Genomic DNA, 17,736 nt, shown 5'->3' with positions numbered 1-17,736 from the left:
CTCCGGGGCGGAGGAGGACGGGGGGTGGGGGTTTCGAGCCCCGGGAAGCGTCGGAAAGGCCCGCGGGGGTCGCTGGAGGGCCTCCAGCGACCCCCGCGGGCCTTTCCGACGCCCTCCCGGGCGGAGGAGGACGGGGGGTGGGGGTTTCGAGCCCCGGGAAGCGTCGGAAAGGCCCGCGGGGGTCGCTGGAGGGCCTCCAGCGACCACCGCGGGCCTTTCCGACGCCCTCCCGGGCCTCCGCCGCCACCGCCGGGCCCCGTGCGCGGGCGGGGAAGGCGGCGAGTGAGGGATGGAGCGTCCCTGCGCGTGCGCAGGGCGATCTGCGCACGCGCAGGGTCGCTCCCTCCCTCCCTCGCCGCCTTCCCCGCCCGGGCGCGCGGCCCCCGGCTCTCTGGCTGGCTAAACCGGGACCTCTTAATGGTCCCGGTATACCCAGCCCGGGAGCCGGGAATTGGGGGCCAGAACCGGGAAAGTCCCGGGAGACCGGGACGGTCTGGCCACCCTAGAGAAGCTGGCAGCAACTCATGAGTAGAGAGGCCAATCCCTCGCTTCAGAGTCGCCAGAAACGGGGTTGAGGGGGGGAGGAAACGTCTGCTGGGCACTTCATTATTCCCTATGTGGAGATCAATTCTCATAGGATATAATGGGGAATTGATATGGAGGTTTTGGGGGCTCTGTGGGAGCTGTTTTTTGAGGTAGAGGCACCAAATTTTCAGTATAGTATCTAGTGCCTCTCCCCAAAGTGCCCCCCAAGTTTCAAAAGGATTGGACCAGGCGGAATTGTTTTCTGTGGCCCTGGAAGATAGGACCAGAACCAACAGGTTGAAATTAAATCAAAAGAGTTTCCAGCTCAACGTTAGGAAGAACTTCCTGACCGTTAGAGCGATTCCTCAATGGAACAGGCTCCCTCGGGAGGTGGTGGGCTCTCCTTCCTTGGAGGTTTTTAAAGAGGCTAGATGGCCATCTGACAGCGATGAAGATCCTGTGAATTTAGGGGGAGGTGTTTGTGAGTTTCCTGCATTGTGCAGGGGGTTGGACTAGATGACCCTAGAGGTCCTTTCCAATTCTATGATTCTAAACTGCAAAGTAACATTGTATTGTAATGTGTGAGCAATCGCCTTTAGCAGGGGTTCCAAAGCTAAAAGAAAGCGGCCAGTGGAAGGTGAACGAAACACAGAACTGAACCTAGGACCTGTGTAGCTGCCGTACCTGTCAGACTTCGGTCTGCTACCCATAGGAGGAATCATATACATGCGTGGTACTGTCTACGTCTTTCAAGCAAAGGAGAACTGAGACGGTGGACTGTAAAGTACTACCTTACAAGAGTGATGTGAAATAACATTCTGATTTTGAAAGTACTACCTTACAAGAGTGATGTGAAATAACATTCAGATTCTGAAAGCACTACCTTACAAGAGTGGTGTGAAATAACTTTTTGATTTTTCTATAGACATTTAATGAATTTTGGTTTGTGATGATAATAATATAATTGCATCATTATGAAGGAAATTGCTTAAGCATTTATTTGCAACATAAAAAGTGGTTTATTTCTAGTGTTTGCTAATCCCCAGTTGGGAGCAGGGGATCCCCAGGTTTGAAGGTTCTCCCCCCACTTTAGAGTCATCAGAAAGCAAGGAAAGAGGGAAATGTCTGCTGGGCACTCCATTATTCCCTATGGAGACCAATTCCCATAGGTATAATGGAGAATTGATCAACGGGTATCTGGGGCTCTGTGAGGACTGTTTTTTTGAGGTAAAGGCACCAGATTTGCAGCATAGCATTTGGTGCCTCTCCTCAGAATACCCTCCAAGTTTCAAAAGGAGACGACTTGGGGGGGGGGGTCCAATTCTATGAGCCCCAAAGAAGCTGCCCCTATCCTTCATTCTTTCCAATGGAGGGAAGACATTTAAAAGGTGTGCAAGTCCTTTTAAATGTGATGGCCAGAACTCCCTTTGGAGTTCAATGATGCTTGTCACAGCCTTGCTCCTGGCTCCATGCCCAAGGTCTCCTGGCTCCACCCCCAAAAACCCCAGATATTTCTTGAATTGGATTTGGCAATCCCTATGCCAGCCTACAGGTGGGACCTGGGGATTCCCCGAATTGCAGCTCATCTCCATACTGCAGAGATTGTCTCCCCAGGAGAAAATGGATGCTTTGGAGGTAGACTCTACGGTATAGTACCACAATGAGGTTCCTGTTCTCTCAGGTTCCTCCCCGAATCTTCAGAAGTTTCCCAACTTGAAGCTGGACACCTGCCCTCCCTGGCCCCTACCTATGGCCAGGGCGGGCATGGTAACTCTAGAAAGGCCAGAGACCAGACGGACCAGGAGTGGCAAACTTGCTTAACGTTAAGACCAGGGGTCATTTTGTAGAAAAATAGGTGGCGGAGCTCATTAGCATAACCCATTAGCATGTGAGAGATCCCAGTAGGCAGCCGTGTTGGTCTGAAGCAATAGAACAAAGCCGTAGACAAGTGCACCTTTAAGACCAACTAAGTTTTATTTAAACTAACAGAGCCAGAATGTCACCTAGATTTATGGCACTTTGCACCTACAACAGCAGTCTGCTTTTTATCACCCTCCAGTATTGTTTCAGCCCTGCTTTGTCCTAACACTAACAACACACAGATCCCTATTTGTGATTCTTTTAATCTGCTCAAAACATTCCCATGATGCTACGTACCAACTCACTGCCCACTTATATTAAGAATCGCTGCTTGCCATTCCCATTTTGTCTGATGAAGTCTGCTTAAGAGCATACGAAAACTTACATTCTGAATAAAACTTAGTCTTAAAGGTGCACTTGTCTACTGCTTTGTTTCATTAGCATATGAGTTATGCTCTAACCCTAGCCACCGCCCCCCCAGCCAAAAGCAACGTGAAGCAAGAAAGGAGAGCCCTGGGCGAGCAAGGCCTGCTTGGGATGGCTAGAGATCCAGCCAGCCCAAGCAGGCCTCGCTCGACTGGGGCTCTTCTGCCCCCCCCCCCCTGTCAAAAAGCCAACAAACCACCCGCTGGCCAAAATCACATAAGAAGTGGAGAAAGGGTGGTGTGGGCTTCTCCAGAGGTTAATGAGGGCTGCTGGGTGTGTGGCAAAGCTCCTGGTGGCTGGCTGCCCGCTCTCCTAATCCAGGGATTGTTATGCAGCTGCACCTACTATTCAATGGACAAGGTAGGTAGGGAGGAAGAAGGGGAACCATTAGAAAGGTGCAGGACCTGCACTGCTGTGAGTTCCTGCTGAATCCGAGGCCTGCATAAGACCCACATACACTAAATGTCAGGTGTTTGAGAGCCGCAAAACATGAATGTTGGATGTTTGAGAGCTGCAAGGGAAGGAAGGAAGGAAGGAAGGAAGGAAGGAAGGAAGGAAGGAAGGAAGGAAGGAAGGAAGGAAGGAAGGCAGTGCCAGATTAAACCCTGTGGAGGCCCCTAGGCAGTCGAAATCTTGGGGGCCCCCTGGCAAATTATCTCAGAGTCTGAGCGCTCGCTGCAAATAGATGGGGGAGGGAGAGGTGGAAAGAAAGCAACTTTGACTTTAAATGCATTCTCCAAGCTGCTGGCTGACTTGGTTTGGAGAAGCGATTTAAAGAGAGAAATGCCTTCTTCAAGCCGGCTGACGGGGTGGTGGGGGCTTCAAGAGCCGCACAATATGCGTGAAAGAGCCGCATGTGGCTTAAAGCAGTTTGGCCACCCCTGCTTTAAGCCATCTGTGCACCTGGCCCCAGTAATGCTCTGCCCTTGTTTTCGTCTGCAGCCTGCCCAAAGGGGAGGTTCTCCCACCCACCACCTCTCTCTCCTCCGCCTACACCTGCCACTCCCAGGCAGCCTCTTTGACACACCTTGATGCACTCGGGCGCGTCGTCTTGGGACTACGACATGCCAGTCAAAATGCCCCAAATCTGAGGCTGCCCACTTGGGCTCCTCTTGTTTGCTTTACGGGCCTTATTCCAGTATCTTAAACACCAGAAACAGAGCTGTGACTTTTACCCTGCTGTTTCCTTGGACGCAGTGAGTCTCTGCGATTTCCGTTGCAACATCACTCTCTACCCCCGGTCTCTGAGTCAAGATAGGTGAGCAAATTGCCTGCAGAACTGGGAAAGGTACAGGCTGAACAAGTGCGGAGGAAAGCACCTTCTTCCACTACGAGAGGCTTAAAAAACAGAACGGCACAGAGAGAGGCTGACTTCAGCCCTGCACATTCTACTATTTAAAACTGCAATGCTTGGGCACAGCTGCGGGGCTCTCACTGTCCTTGGGGTAGGCCAGAGTTTCTTCTGTCTTCCGTCCCCCCCTACCCCCTACAGCAGTGCCAGATTAAACCCTGTGGAGGTCCCTATGCAGTCAAAATTTTGTGGGCCCCCCCTGCAAATTATCTCAGAGTCTGAGTTCCCGCTAGGGTTGCCAAGTCCAATTCAAGAAACATTTGGGGACTTTGGGGGTGGAGCCAGGAGACTTTGGGGGTGGAGCCAGGAGCAAGGTTGTGACAAGCACAATTGAACTCCAAAGGGAGTTCTGGCCATCACATTTCAAGGGACTGAACACCTTTTAAATGCCTTCCTTCCATAGGAAATAATGCAGGATAGGGGCACCTTCACTTGGGGCACATAGAATTAGACCCTCTGGTCCAATCTTTTTGAAACTTGGGGGTATTTTGGGAAGAGGCACCAGATGCTACGCTGCAAATTTGAGGCCTCTACCTCAAAAAACAGTCCTCCCGGAGCTCCAGATATCCGCGGATCCATTCTCCATTATTGCCTATGGGAATACATCTCCATAGGGAATAAGAGTTCCCAGCAGATATTTCCCTCCCCTCCCCCCGCTTTCTGATGACCCTGAGGCGGGGGGAGGGCCTCCAAACCGCGGGATCCCCTGCCCCCACCTGGGGATTGGCAACCCTAGTTCCCACCCCACCACCCATGGCCCCCACTGCAGCCTGCAGGCCCCTTCTCAAAAGCCCCTTGGACAAGCTGCCAGGGAGAGGCAGAGAGAGGCAAACTTGGTGACAATGCCAGCAGCAGCCTCACCTGGCAAATCAGTAAAAGAGTGACTCAGTAGCTGGGAGGGCTGCAAGTAGGGGGAAAGCTGGCCCGGGGCCCCTAAAGGCAGGGGAGCCCATAGGCCAGCGCCTACCTGGCCTAATTGTTAATCCAGCCCTGCCCCCCCCCCAGTTCATCCCTGTCTCTGTTGCATCTTGATTTGTCCCCCCTCCCCCTTTGCCTTCTTAAACGTTACTCAAGTCTGAGTTCTCGTTTGCCAGAATTCCACTCCTGTTTGGTGTAGCGGTTAAGTGTGCGGACTCTTATCTGGAAGAACTGGGTTTGATTCCCCACTCCTCCACTTGCATCTGCTGGGATGGCCTTGGGTCAGCCATAGCTCTGGCAGAGGTTGTCCTTGAAAGGGCAGCTGCTGTGAGAGCCCTCTCCAGCCCCACCCACCTCACAGGGTGTCTATTGTGGGGCAGGAAGATAAAGGAGATTGTGAGCTGCTTTAAGACACTGAGATTCAGGGTGGAGGGCAAGATATAAATCCAATATCTTCTTCTATCACGGGGTTGTAGCCAAAACGGGGCCACAGCCAATGCCCAGGAGCATGGTTTCACCACAGCTATCCATTTGCGACCTTTTTATCTCACCACTCCCCTGTCTCACAGCCTACGCAGAGATCATTTCTAAAACGGTTCCACCCACGGAGCTCAGCACGTGGTTCTCCACACAGCAACCTTGTGAGGTAGGCTGTGCGGCTGGCCGTAAGAGTATCATGGCTGTGTGGATTTGAACCCAGGTCTTGCCTGACTGGCACTCTGACCCACTACACTATGACTATGGTGCTAAGCTGACCACTTTTCCAAAATGAGGCGTAATGTACAGTTTTCAGTTAAATAATGAAAGCCCTTTTTTCGAAGGAAGAAGAAGAAGAAATTGGATTTATACACTGCCCTTCACTCTGAATCTCAGTGTGGCTCACAATCTCCTTTATCTTCTTTCCCCACAACAGACCCCCCCGTGAGGTGGGTGGGGCTGAGAGAGCTCTCTCAGAAGCTGCCCTTTTAAGGATAGCTCTGCAACAGCCATGGCTGACCCAAGGCCATTCCAGCAGGTGCAAGTGGAGAAGTGGGGAATCAAACCCGGTTCTCCCAGAGAAGAGTCCGCGCGCTTAACCACTACACCAAACTGGCTCAAAGTGAAGAGGAAAAGTTCAGTTTAAAAACCCACAAGCAGGCCCTGCCCAGCTCTGAGTGACGGGAAGCTAGGTCCCCCTGGCTACCAACAGGGGCCGGGTTGCCAGCTCCAGGCGAGAAAACTCCTAGAGATTTGTAGGTGGAGCCTGAGGAGAGCAGGGACCTCGGGGGGCACAATGCCCTAGAGTCAACCCTCCAAAGCAGACCTCATTTTGGGCAGGAGCTCACAGGAGTGGCAGTGGCACTCCAGAACCTTCAAATTTTATTGTGCTTTCTTTCTTACCCTCCCCCCCGAAAAAAAATACTTGCTTCTGGGCTAAGTGGTTCAAACCCCCTGTGAGAATCTTTCTGAACTTTAAGGCTGGACAAACATTCTAATATTTCCCCCCACAAAAAAAACGGGAACCAAAACATATAAAGCAGCTGCTGAACTTGCCTTAGGTCAGCCATAGCTCTCGCAAGAGTTGTCCTGGAAAGGGCAGCTTTTGGGAGAGCTCTCTCAGCCCTCACAGAGTGTCTGTTGTGGGGGGAAGGATAAAGGAGATGGTGACCTGCTCTGAGACTCTGATTCAGAGAGAAGGGAAGGGTATAAATCTACAGTCTTCTTCAGATGGAAATCTTCCTCATGCCGCTGTGGCCACATAAGGAGAAAGTAATCTACAAAGCATGATGAGAGTCAGATTTTATTGTGACAATAATAATTCAAGAAGCCTTTGGAGGTAGAGGCTGAGCTGATTTAATTTAGTACGCCTTCTGATGATGTCAGGGGTGTGTGGCATATGCAAATGAGCTATGCAAATAAAATGTGCTAATGAGCTCGGGCACCTCTTTTTTCTACAAAATGACCCCTGCTCCAAAGCATCCCTTTTCTCTAGGAGAACTGATTTCTGCAGGGGTGGAATTCTAGCAGGAGCGCCTTTGCATATCAGGCCACACCCCCTGATGTAGCCAATCCTCCAGGACCTTACAAGGCTCTTTTTTGTAAACTCTCGGAGGATTGGCTACATCAAGGGGGTGTGGCCTAACATGCAAAGCAGCTTCTGCTAGAATTCCGTCCCTGGAATTCTGCAATCGCCAGAGAGTCCCGCAGCTAGTAGAAAGGGAGGCGAACCACAAGGCTCCTTGCTACAAAACACCACTCGAGTCTCTGTTATACAAAATCCGAAGTTCAATTATGCTCGTCGCACCCTTGTTCCTGGCTCCGCCCCCAATGTCTCATGGCTCCACCCCCAAAATCTGGCTCCACCCCCAAAGTCCCCAGATATTTCTTGACTTGGACTTGGCCACCCTACTGGCTTGGCGTCAGGAAGTGTGGCCTAATAATCAGGGCTCTTTTTGTAGCAGGAGTGCATATTAGGCCACGCCCCCTGCTGCAGCCAATCCTCCTGGAGCTTACAGGGTTCTTCGTACGGGGCCTACTGTAAGCTCCAGGAGGATTGGCTACATCAGGGGGGGAGCGTGGCCTAATATGCAGAGGAGCTTCTGCTAGAAAAAGAGCCCTGCCTAATAGGCAAATGAGTTCCTGTGGGGCTTTCTCTACCAAAACAAGCTGCTTAGTCCACAAACGTCAATAGCAACTTCACCGGGTCCCCGTGCTCTGGATTTCAAGGTGATGGTGATGACTTAATTGTCATTGTAATTCCATTTTTAGATTTATATCCCGCAAGCGGGCCCAGGGAAGCTTACAACAATAAAACAAGAGTTGAAATAATATCATCAAAACAGACATTACAAAACAGGAGCAGCACAGTAAACAGTCTTACAGACATAGGCGGTAAACAGCATGCTGCGGATGGCCAGTAACATAACGTAACACCATAATGGTGAAATGCTGGGGGAACAGATGACTTCCAAGGACGGCCGCTGGATTAATTAATAGCCTGGCGGAAGAGCACCGTTTTACAGGCCCCGCTAAGCCTTGGTAAGTCCCGCAGGGCCCAGATCTCCAGCGGGAGCTCATTCCACCAGGCAGGGACCAGTACCGAAAAGGCCCTGGCCCTCATTGAAGCCAGCTGGGTGTCCTTAGGACCAGGGACTATGAGGAAATGTTGAGCAGCACACCTCAGAGCCCGGAAGGGTTCATATGATGATACTGGATTTATATCCCACCCTTCAATCTGAATCTCAGAGTGGCTCACAATCTCCTTTGTTTTCTCCCCCCCCCCCACAACAGACACCCTGTTAGGTAGGTGGGCTTGAGAGAGCTCTCACAGAAAGCTGCCCTTTCAAGGACAGAGTCTCAGAATGGCCTACAATCTCTTTTTCCTTCCTCCCACACAACAGACACCCTGTGAGGTGGGTGGGGTTGAGAGGGCTCTCACAGCAGCTGCCCTTTCAAGGACAGCCTCTGCCAGAGCTATGGCTGACCCAAGGCCATTCCAGCAAGTGCAAGTGGAGGAGTGAGGAATCAAACCCGGTTCTCCCAGATAAGAGTCCGCACACTTAACCACTACACTACACCAAACTGTATGTATTCTGAATCCCTTATTTATATGCACAGCATCAGGAAGCTTATTTAAATCCTCTACAGCTGTCATAGGCTTCATTGGCAATTGATTTGAAAGTGAAAAAAACCTGAATGGTCCACATCTCTGCAAGCAATTGATTTTGCATAACTTTACCGGGTTGCAAGGATGCTTTATAACTTTGTATAACAGAGACTCAAGAGGCGTTTTGTAGCATGGAGAAACCTTGTGCCTTATCTTTATTTAATTTCAACCCATTGGTAGGACCAGAACCAAAGGGTTGAAATTAAATCAAAAGAGTTTCCGGCTCAACATTAGGAAGACCTTCCTGACCGTTAGAGCGGTTCCTCAGTGGAACAGGCTTCCTCGGGAGGTGGTGGGCTGAGGGGTGACATGATAGAGGTTTACAAGATAATGCATGGGATGGAGAAAGTAGAGAAAGAAGTACTTTTCTCCCTTTCTCACAATACAAGAACTCATGGGCATTCGATGAAATTGCTGAGCAGACAGGTTAAAACGGATAAAAGGAAGTACTTCTTCACCCAAAGGGTGATTAACAGGTGGAATTCACTGCCACAGGAGGTGGTGGCGGCCACAAGCATAGCCACCTTCAAGAGGGGTTTAGATAAAAATATGGAACACAGATCCATCAGTGGCTATTAGCCACAGTGTGTGTGTGTGTGTGTCTATTTGGCCGCTGTGTGACACAGAATGTTGGACTGGATGGGCCATTGGCCTGATCTAACATGGCTTCTCTTATGTTCTTATGTGGGCTCTCCTTCCTTGGAGGTTTTTAAACAGTCTAGATGGCCATCTACTGCAGAGTAGTAAAGCTGTAGTACTGCAGTCCTAAGCTCTGCTCACAACCTGAGTTCGATCCGGGCTGAAGCTGGGTTCAGGTAGCCGGCTCAAGGTTGACTCAACCTTCCATCCTTCTAAGGTCGGTAAAATGATTACCCAGCTTGCTGGGGGGAAGGTGTAGATGACTGGGGAAGGAAATGGTAATCCACCCTGTTAAAAAGTCTGCCGTGAAAACACTGTGAAAGCAACATCACCCCAGAGTCGGAAACAACTGGTGCTTGCCCAGGGGACTACCTTTACCTTAGATGGCCATCTGACAGCAATGAAGATCCTGTGAGTTTAGGGGGAGGTATTTGTGAGTTTCCTGCATTGTGCAGGGGGTTGGACTGGATGACCCTGGAGGTCCCTTCCAACTCTATGATTTCCCGTCCCACCTGGAGGATGACAGCATGCTTAAAGGAAGTGAAGGAACAGCAAACTCTTAAAGAATTAAAAGAAAGACCACCAATTTTTTTCCTCTTGGGAGCTGGATTCTCTCTGCTCCTGACATCATAGCATCCCTCCTATCACGTGCAGATGGACTGGAGGGTCCCTCCCCCTCCTGGAAATGTCACTAGTGAGGGCAGCTGACGATGACCCTATTTCCCAGGGTCCCTAAAACTAGGGTTAGAACATAAGAGAAGCCATGTTGGATCAGGCCAATGGCCCATCCAGTCCAACACTCTGTGTCACACAGTGGCCAAAAAACCAAGTGCCATCAGGAGGTCCACCAGTGGAGACCTCCCACTATGCCCCGCAAGCAGCAAGAATACAGAGCATCACTGCCCCGGACAGAAAGTTACAACAATACGCTGTGGCTAGTAGCCACTGATGGACCTCTGTTCCATATGTTAATCCAATCCCCTATGCTTGTAGCCGCTGCCACCTCCTGTGCCAGTGAATTCCACATGTTAATCACCGTTTGGGTGAAGAAGTACTTCCTTTTATCCATTCTAACCCGACTGCTCAGCAATTTCAATGAATGCCCACGAGTTCTCCTATTGTGAGAAAGGGAGAACAGTACTTCTTTCTCTACCTTTTCTGTCCCATGCATACTCTTGTAAACCAATATCATGTCACCCCGCAGTCTACATTTCTCCAAGCTAAAGAGCCCCAAGAGTTTTAACCTTTCTTCATAGAGAAAGTATTCCAAGCCTGTAATCATTCTAGTTGCCGTTTTCTGCACTTTTTCCAATGCTATAATATCCTTTTTGAGGTGTGGTGACCAGAATTGCACACAGTATTCCAAATGAGACCGCACCATCGATTTATACAGGGGCATTATGATACTGGCTGATTTGTTTTCAATTCCCTTCCTAATAATTTCCAGCATGGTGTTGGCCTTTTTTATTGCAATCGCACACTGTCTTGACATTTTCAGTGAGTTATCTATCATGACCCCAAGATCTCTCTCTTGGTCAGTCTCTGCCGGTTCACACCCCGTCTGCCAGTTCACATTTTTAGCGCATTTTAGCTCAGTGTGCATGCATGAACACGAAGGCTCGATTCAAATGTTATAAACAGAACAGACACAATTCAAATCAGCTGTCAAGCTTGGACCTTTCCTTCTTTTTCACTCTCCCTCTCTCCCCTGAAAACTAACTGACTTTACCCCTGGTTGTGGCAACATCCGAATGTGGGTGCCCTCTCAAACCAAGGCAGGTTTTTTTTCCCTGGGAGATTCTTCATCACGGTTCCCTCCCAGCTCAGGGCCCTGGTTTGTTCAATGCTCATCCACGGCAGGCAGTCGGTCACTTTCCCAGCGCCGAGATCTGTAACCATGGCTTAATCCCAGGAAAGGAAGGCACCGCAGCTGGTTACAGAATCTGCGTTTGGAAGTCATGACAAATTGGGCCTGATGCCAGATGTCAGACTTGTTTCGCCACACAAGGCAAGGAACGAGGGGGACATTGGAGGCCAGAAACCAACCAGGATCGTGCCCATCCCAAAGGAAGTCCCTGGTGTCTGAAGTGAACCTATGACACACAGTAGGGCTGCCAAATCCAATTCTAAAAATATCTGGGGACTTTGGGGGTGGAGTCAAGAGACCTTGGGGGTGCAGCCAGGAGCAAGGTTGCGACAAGCATCATTTGAACTCCAAAGGGAGTTCTGGCCATCATGTTTAAAGGAACTGTGTACCTTTCAAATGCCTTCCCTCCATGGGAAATAATGAAGGATGGGGGCACCTTCTTTGGGGGCTCACAGAATTGGACCCCCTGGTCCAATCCTTTTGAAACTTGTAGGGTCTTTTGAGGAGAGGCACTGGATGCTGTGCTGCAGATCTGGTAACTCTACCTCAAAAATCAGCCTCCCCCAGAGTCCCATATGCCCTTAGATCAATTTTCCATTATATCTGATGGGAATCGGTCTCCATAGGGAATAATGGAGTGCTCAGCAGATATTTCCCTCCCCCTCTGCTTTCTGATATCACTGAAGTGGGGGAAGGGCCCCTAAACCAGGGGATCCCCTTCCCCACCTGGGGATTGGCAACCCTAACGCACAGCCAGCCAATATATTAACCAGATACAAGTGCAGTAGCACCTTAGGCAGGGGTGGAATTCTAGCAGGAGCTGCTTTGCATATTAGGCCACACCTCCCTAAATGTAGCCAATCCTCCAAGACCTTTCAGGGCTCTTCTTGCAGAGCCTACCGTAAGCTCCAGGAGGATTGGCTACATCAGGGGTGTGTGGCCTAATATGCAAAGGAGCTCCTGCTAGAATTCCACTCCTGACCTGAGGGGACCAACACGATTTTGGGGGATCAGCTTTTGAGAGTCAATGTTCCCTTTCTCAGCAGGAACAAACTGGACTTTCTTTGGGATGGGCATGACTTCCAAAGGCAGATATTGATGACACTAGGGTCGCCAATCCCTAGGTGGGGGCAGGGGATCTCCCGGTTTGGAGGCCCTCCCCCCGCTTCAGGGTCATTAGAAAGCAGGGGGAGGGGAGGGAAATTGCTTCTGGGCACTCCATTATACCCTATGGAGATTGATTCCCATAGGGTATAATGAAGGATTGATCCACAAGTATCTGGGGCTCCAGAGGGACTGTTGTTTGAGTTAGAGGTACCAAATTTACAGCATAGCATCTAGTACCTCTCCTCAACACACTGTCCAAGTTTCAATTCTATGAGCTCCCAAAGAAGGTGCCCCTGTTCTCCATTATTTCCTACGGAAGGAAGGTATTTAAAAGGCAGGAGGTCTCTTTAAATGTGATTTCCAGAACTCCTCTTGGAGTTCAGCCATGCTTGTCACACCCTTGCCCCTGGCTCATATAGATGAACATATGAAGCTGCCTTATACTGAATCAGACCCTCAGTCCATCGAAGTCAGTATTGTCTTCTCAGACTGGCAGCGGCATTCCAGGGTCTCAAGCTGAGGTTTTTCACACCTATTTGCCTGGACCCTTTTTTGGAGATGCCGGGGATTGAACCTTCTGCTTCCGAAGCAGATGCTCTACCACTGAGCCACCGTCCCTCCTCCTCCTCTTTCTCCCCGGAGATGCCGAGGACTGAACCTGGCACCTTCTGTGTGCGAAGCAGAGTCGCTGAACCACAGCCCCGCCCTCAGTTTCCCCCTCCTTCCATCTTCCGCTGCCTGTCTTCAGAGTGTTGGACTGGATGGGCTGTTGGCCTGATCCAACATGGCTTCTGTTATGTTCTTACGGCCACTGTGTGACACAGAGTGTTGAACATAAACATATATGAACATTTGAAGCTGCCTTATACTGAATCAGACCCTGGGTCCATCACAGTCAGTATTGTCTTCTCAGACTGGCAGCGGCTCTCCAGGGTCTCAAGCTGAGGTTTTTCACACCTACTTGCCTGGACCCTTTTTTGGGAGATGCCAGGGATTGAACCTGGGACCTTCTGCTTCCCAAGCAGATGCTCTACCACTGAGCCACCGTCCCTCCCCAAAGGGAGGGACTCCACCCCCAAAGGGAGGGAGTTCCACCCCTAAAGTCTCCTGGCTCCGCCCCCAAAGTCCCCAGATATTTCTTGAGTTGGACTTGGCAACCCTAGATGACACCCAGCTCCATACCACTAGTAATTTCTCCACAGGACCTTACATACCGAAGATATTCAATACAGCCAACTTATGGTGACCCCAGCAAGGGGCTTTTGAGGCAAGTGAGTACAAGGGGCTGGTTTGCCATGGCCTTCCCCAGTGAAGACATCCTTGACAGTCTCTCATCCAAGTACCAGCCCTGCTTCACTTCTGAGATCTGGTGAGATGTATCTGAAGAAGTGAAGTGCACATGTACAGGAAAGCGGATACCCAGAACTGAATTGTGTTGGTCTTCAAGGTGCCATTGGGCTCAAAATTTTGTTCTGTGTATCTGAAGAAGCATTCATGCACATGAAAGCTTATAGCAGCGGTGGCCAAACTTGCTTAACGTAAGAGCCACATAGAACAAACCCCAGAGGTTAGAGAGCTGCGAGACATCTGATGTTTGAAAGTCACAAAGACACGAATGTCAAATGTCGAGTGCTGGAAGGAAGGCTAGGTGGAAAGAAAGCAAATAGATGGGGGAGAGGTGGAAAGAAAGCAACTTTAACGGGGTGACATGATAGAGGTTTACAAGATTATGCATGGGATGGAGAAGGTAGCGAAAGAAGTCCTTTTCTCCCTTTCTCACAATACAAGAACTCACGTGCATTCAATGAAATTGCTGAGCAGTCGGGTTAGAATGGATAAAAGGAAGTACTTCTTCACCCAAAGGGTGATTAATGTGGAATTCACTGCCACAGAAGGTGGCAGTGGCTACAAGCATAGCCAGCTTCAAGAGGGGATTGGATAAAAATATGGAGCAGAGTCCATCAGTGGCTATTAGCCACAGTATATTATTGGAACTGTCTGGGGCAGTGATGCTCTGTATTCTTGGTGTTTGGGGGAGGGGGCAAAGTGGAAGGGCTTCTAGACACACTTGTGAACCTCCTGATGGCACTTGGGGGGGGGGGGGGGTTGGCCACTGTGTGACAAAGAGTGTTGGATTGGATGGGCCATTGGCCTGATCCAACATGGCTTCTCTTATGTTCTTAACTTTAAATGCATTCTCCCAGGCACTGGCTAAAGAGACAAATGCCTTCTCAAAGCTGGTTAACAGGGAGACAGGGGCTCCAAGAAGAAGAAGTAGATATTGGATTCATATCCCGCCCTCCACTCCGAAGAGTCTCAGAGCAGCTCCCAATCTCCTTTCCCTTCCTCCCCCACAACAGACACCCTGTGAGGTGGGTTGGGCTGGAGAGGGCTGTCACAGCAGCTGCCCTTTCAAGGACAACCTCTGCCAGAGCTCTGGCTGACCCAAGGCCATGCTAGCAGGTGCAAGTGGAGAAGTGGGGGATCAAACCCGGTTCTCCCAGATAAGAGTCCGCACACTTAACCACTACACCAAACTGGCTCTACACTTAACCACTACACCAAGAGACACAATATGTTTGAAAGAGCCTCATGTGGCTCTTCGGCCACCCCTGGGTTATACCCAGAATTGAACTTTGTTGGTCTTCAAGGTTCCACTGGGCTCAAACGTTGTTCTGTTGCTCCAGAACAGGGGTGGCCAAACTTGCTTAATGTAAGAGCCACATAGAATAAGCATCAGAGGTTTGAGAGCCACAAGACATGAATATCAGATGTTTGAGAGCCACAGGAAGGAAGGAAGGAAGGAAAATAGATGGAGAGGGTAAAAGTGGGAGAGGTGAAAAGAAAGCAACTTTAACTTTAAAGGCATTCTCCAAGCTGCCAGCTGGCTTGGCTTGGAGCAGAGATTTAAAGAGACCGTTGGCTTCTCCATGCTGGCTGACAGGGTGGTGGGGGCTTTGAGAGCCGCGCAAGATGGGTGAAAGAGCCACAGGTGGCTCCCAAGCCACAGTGTAGCCACCCCTGCTTTGGATCAACACGGCAATCCCAAGTCTTTCTTTCGATATTGGATTTATATCCCTCCCTCCACTCCGAATCTCAGAGTCTGAGAGCAGTCACAAGAGAGCCAGTTTGGTGTAGTGGTTAAGTGTGCTGACATTTTGGGAACCGGGTTTGATTCCCCACTCCTCCGCTTGCACCTGCTAGAATGGCCTTGGGTCAGCCATAGCTCTGGCAGAGGTTGTCCTTGAAACGGCAGCTGCTGTGAGAGCCCTCTCCAGCCCCACCCACCTCACAGGGTGTCTGTTGTGGGGGGAGAGGACGTAAAGGAGATTGTGACGCTCTGAGCCTCTGAGATTCGGAGTGGAGGGCAGGATATATATCCAATATCATCTTCTTCTTCAAGATCTGAACTCCACCTAGTCCAGAGTTCTTTGCCGGAACTCTAGCAAGTGAAACGCTTTCCCAGAACTCTAGCCAGCATAGATGTTCATCAGAAGAAGGACAATCCAGAGTACCAATTCGTCTTCCGTATTCTGAATCACTGAACCAAGCGGTCCATCGAAAATCAGACCATGAGTCTACTAAGCAGAGTTATAGCCAGTATTTGGTATTCAGGGATATAGTGCCTCTGAACACAGAGGTTCCATTTAGATTTCAGGAGTGGGTGGAAAGAAAGGGGTGACAGGATCTTAGAATTATAAAATCACAGAGCTGGAAGGTGTCCCCAGGGTCATCTAGCCCAACCCCCTGCACAATCTTCAGAATCCATCAACACACGGAGCTGCCTTATAACGAATCACACAACCGGTCCACCGAAGTCAGAATTGTCTTCTCAGATTAACAGCAACTCCCCAGGATATCAGGCAGACATCTTTTCCATCACCTGCTATCTGAACTTTTTAACTAGAGCTGCTGAGGATTGAACCTGGGGCCTTCTATGTGCCAAGCGGAGGGACGGTGGCTCAGTGGTAGAGCATCTGCTTGGGAAGCAGAAGGTCCCAGGTTCAATCCCCGGCATTCCAAAAAAGGGTCCAGGCAAATAGGTGTGAAAAACCTCAGCTTGAGACCCTGGAGAGCCGCTGCCAGTCTGAGAAGACAATACTGACTTTGATGGACCAAAGGTCTGATTCAGTATAAGGCAGCTTCATATGTTCATATGTTCTACCCACTGAGCCGCAGCCCTTATTCAGACTGGCAGCCGCTCTCCAAGGTCACAGCCAGAAGTCTTTCCCATCCCCTGATCCTTTCCCCTGGAGATGCCAGGGATCGAACATGAGACCTTCTGTGTGCCAAGCAAGTGCTCTACCACAGTGCTACAGCCCCTCTCCAAGCCATACACCATCCCCCAGTCTCTCAAAATGCATCATCTCCAAGCCCCTGCTCCCTCTTCCCACAGCCCTCATGGGCCCTGCTTACCTGTTGCCCCTAAGATCTAGAAAGGGACCCGCTATCCAAACCCAGAGACTCTGGCAGCTGATCCTCAAATGGCTCTTCTCAATCTCCAGACATCCCACAGCAGGAGGCTGTCAGGGCGGGTCCAGCTGGGCTGGCTGAGCCAGAAAATCAGCTCCAGCTGAGAACGCTTTCTTTCCTCGGCTTGCAAATTTGCTGTCCCTTTGGGGGAACAGGGGGTGGATTTTGCAACCACAGCTGTGGCAAACTCGGCAGGCCTCGCCCAGAACTTGTCAGGTTCCCTTCCCTGCCCACCGCCAAAACATCGGAGGGAAAGGCCAGGAGTTTGCCTGCCGCTCTCCTTGCGACGAGAGCTTCTTAAACCTGCCCAGGTGTGAGAGAACAAAGCAGTAGATAAGTGGCACCTTTAAGATCAACTAAGTTTTATTCAGAATGTAAGTTTTCGCGTGCTCTAAGCAGACTTCATCAGACAAAAATGGAATGGCAAGCAGCAATATAAGTGGGCAGTGAGTTGGTATGTAGAATCATGGGAATGGGGGGGGGGGGGGGTTGTATTGACATAATAAGGGATATTGGCTGTTTATTCTTATTATATATACTAACCCATCCTCCACGGTATTTTAATGTATTCCTTTTTTTTCTAATGGCAAACTATAATGATGTTATAACCTCTTGAGTAACTATGCCCTCGATTTAAACCCAAAACTAACAAAGCCAGAATGTTACCCAGATTTATGGCCCTTCACACGTAAGGCACCCACCCGCTTTTTATCACCCTCCAATGTTGTTTCAGCCCAGTTAACAACGCTAACTAACAAACACAGACCCCCAATTTGTGATGCTTTTAATCTGCTAAAAAAATTCCCATGATTATACTTTTCTCCCTTTCTCACAATACAAGAACTCGTGGGCATTCGATGAAATTGCTGAGCAGTCAGGTTAAAACGGATAAAAGGAAGTACTTCTTCATCCAAAGGGTGATTA

At 50.0% G+C, this 17,736-nt stretch overlaps 1 protein-coding gene across 1 annotated transcript in view; it reads right to left on the bottom strand.

The window, feature by feature from the left end:
* Window positions 1–16,842, bottom strand: part of LOC132583619 (lysosomal acid glucosylceramidase-like) — a 58,172-nt gene extending 41,330 nt beyond the window's left edge. The window contains exon 1 of the mRNA XM_060255241.1: window positions 16,756–16,842. The gene's annotated coding sequence lies outside the window, so the exon portion shown is untranslated. The remainder of the gene's footprint in view (window positions 1–16,755) is intronic.
* Between the last annotated feature and the right edge of the window lie 894 nt (window positions 16,843–17,736).

Source organism: Heteronotia binoei, chromosome 1 (assembly GCF_032191835.1).
Source record: "Heteronotia binoei isolate CCM8104 ecotype False Entrance Well chromosome 1, APGP_CSIRO_Hbin_v1, whole genome shotgun sequence".
NCBI classification, from domain to species: Eukaryota; Metazoa; Chordata; class Lepidosauria; order Squamata; family Gekkonidae; genus Heteronotia; species Heteronotia binoei.
This window is presented reverse-complemented; position numbering and strand designations above follow the sequence as displayed.